This window comes from Microtus ochrogaster, unplaced genomic scaffold (assembly GCF_000317375.1).
Source record: "Microtus ochrogaster isolate Prairie Vole_2 unplaced genomic scaffold, MicOch1.0 UNK52, whole genome shotgun sequence".
Lineage (NCBI taxonomy): Eukaryota > Metazoa > Chordata > Mammalia > Rodentia > Cricetidae > Microtus > Microtus ochrogaster.
In genome coordinates, this window is record NW_004949150.1 from 706,223 (window position 1) to 708,178 (window position 1,956).

A 1,956-nucleotide genomic window follows, 5' to 3' on the forward strand; every position below is an offset into this window, starting at 1 on the left:
AAGGACCATGGAGTCCTCTGAGAACAATCTCATTGGCAGCCACTTTAGGGATCACTCCAAACTGCCCCCCCCCATTCACTTTGCCCAGGAACACAGCCACACCCTGGGGAGTTCACAAGAACTGTTGGTATCTGTCATTCTGGCTAACAGCAAAATGATCGATTGCTGTCAAGTGCAGGCAAACAGTTTCGTCAGCTTTATTAAGGCATGATTATCAATTGCGAACTATATACACTAAATGTGACTCAATGTTCCAATCAATACGCACTGTAATTAACGCATACATTCCCTGGGTCGTCTTTAGGAACTTAAAACTCTTTCTTGGCCAATGCATTTAATCCATATGACTGACTACGTTGTACAGTAGGTGTGCAGAAGTTGCTACTCTTATACTCCAAGCTTTTTACACTGACTTATCTACTCTCTCAAGCCAGCCTACTCTACTTCAAATTCACTTTATTGCTTTAGGTTTCACAGATAAGTAAGATCATATAGTATGGTATTTGCTACATGTGGCTTCACTTTACAAAAGTTCCATTAATGTTGCAGGGTATAATATTTACTTTTAAAAAGCAGAATAATGTGTCTTGCATGTGTCTTTGTATGTATGTTTTCTTTATCCATTCATCCACTGATGAACACCAGGAGTTTTACTTTGTGAATCATATTGTAGTGAAAATAGGACTGAAATGAAATTAACATTAATGGAAAGTTCAGGAGAAGTACAAACTGCCTACACATCTGACAAGGTTAAATTACAAAATTCTCATTCATTAAGAAGGAAAACCTACTATCACTGGGCAACATACATAACAAAATAACATTTTTAAACTAAAATAGAACAATTAGCAAATTGTTTGACTATGGTTTAAAAGGAACAGGTCATGCGGAAAAGGGCTTTACCAAACAATGTGTTGGACATGCAAAAAAAGGTGACATTATTATTTGTGTGTATAATATTGTCATATATGTATAAATATATATAGTCAAAGATCATGGGTTGTCATTTTCTGTCAAAGTAAATATATTTCAGTATAAGAAACAGTTCATGAAATTTAAGCTCTGGATAATAAAGTTCCGTGCTGATACCCTATTGGTTGCAAGTGAGGTATTGAGGTGGAAGGTTATAATATTATTTCTTTGTTTCCAGGATGAATAAGAGAGGACCTTTTGTTGACTTACTTTCTATGAACCTTCTTATGTCACACCTTAATATTATATATATTATATAATATATATACATCAAATTTCATTATTTATCCTTTGATATGCTGAGAAAATTTTACCCATTTTAAATGTGAGTTTTATGTAAGTTCATGTTCACTGCAGACCACAATCTCTAGTGCTTTAGAGACCTATGTGGTAAACATCATTCTTGACATTCTGAGTTACAGAAATGACCTGTACAAGTCAAGGCAATATCTCCTCCAAAAGCAAATATTCTCCCCACTCACACCCTTCATGTGACAATTCTGCACAGTGAAATTTCAATGCCCATAAAACGTGGCACATAAAAATATATGTGGCTTAAAACATACAGAAAGTGACATCTGTAGGTCAATTACAGAAAATAAAATCAGGCAAATGTCATATACTTGTAGACAACAGTTTTCTTCTACAGGAAAATTTTTCTTTTTTAAGTAGGCCAGCACACAAGTATGATGCTCTCTTAGCCATGGGAAGTCCAGAATTTGTAACGGAGTTGAAACCACCTGCCTTCCAATTTAATAGCATCAAGCAGCATAGATCACATGAAAGGCTATTGAAAGCATTAAGAAAAATCAAACATGAAAACATCTCAGATGCACACAGAAAACCAATCAATAACTCCCTTTCTTTTTTTTTCAACTTCTAATGGAGAAAAAAACGTGTAAATTTCTGATTTCTACTAAATCTAATTTCTTATATTAGAGAGATGAGCAGTTATTTCAAGAAACTTGAAATTTTGAAATTACA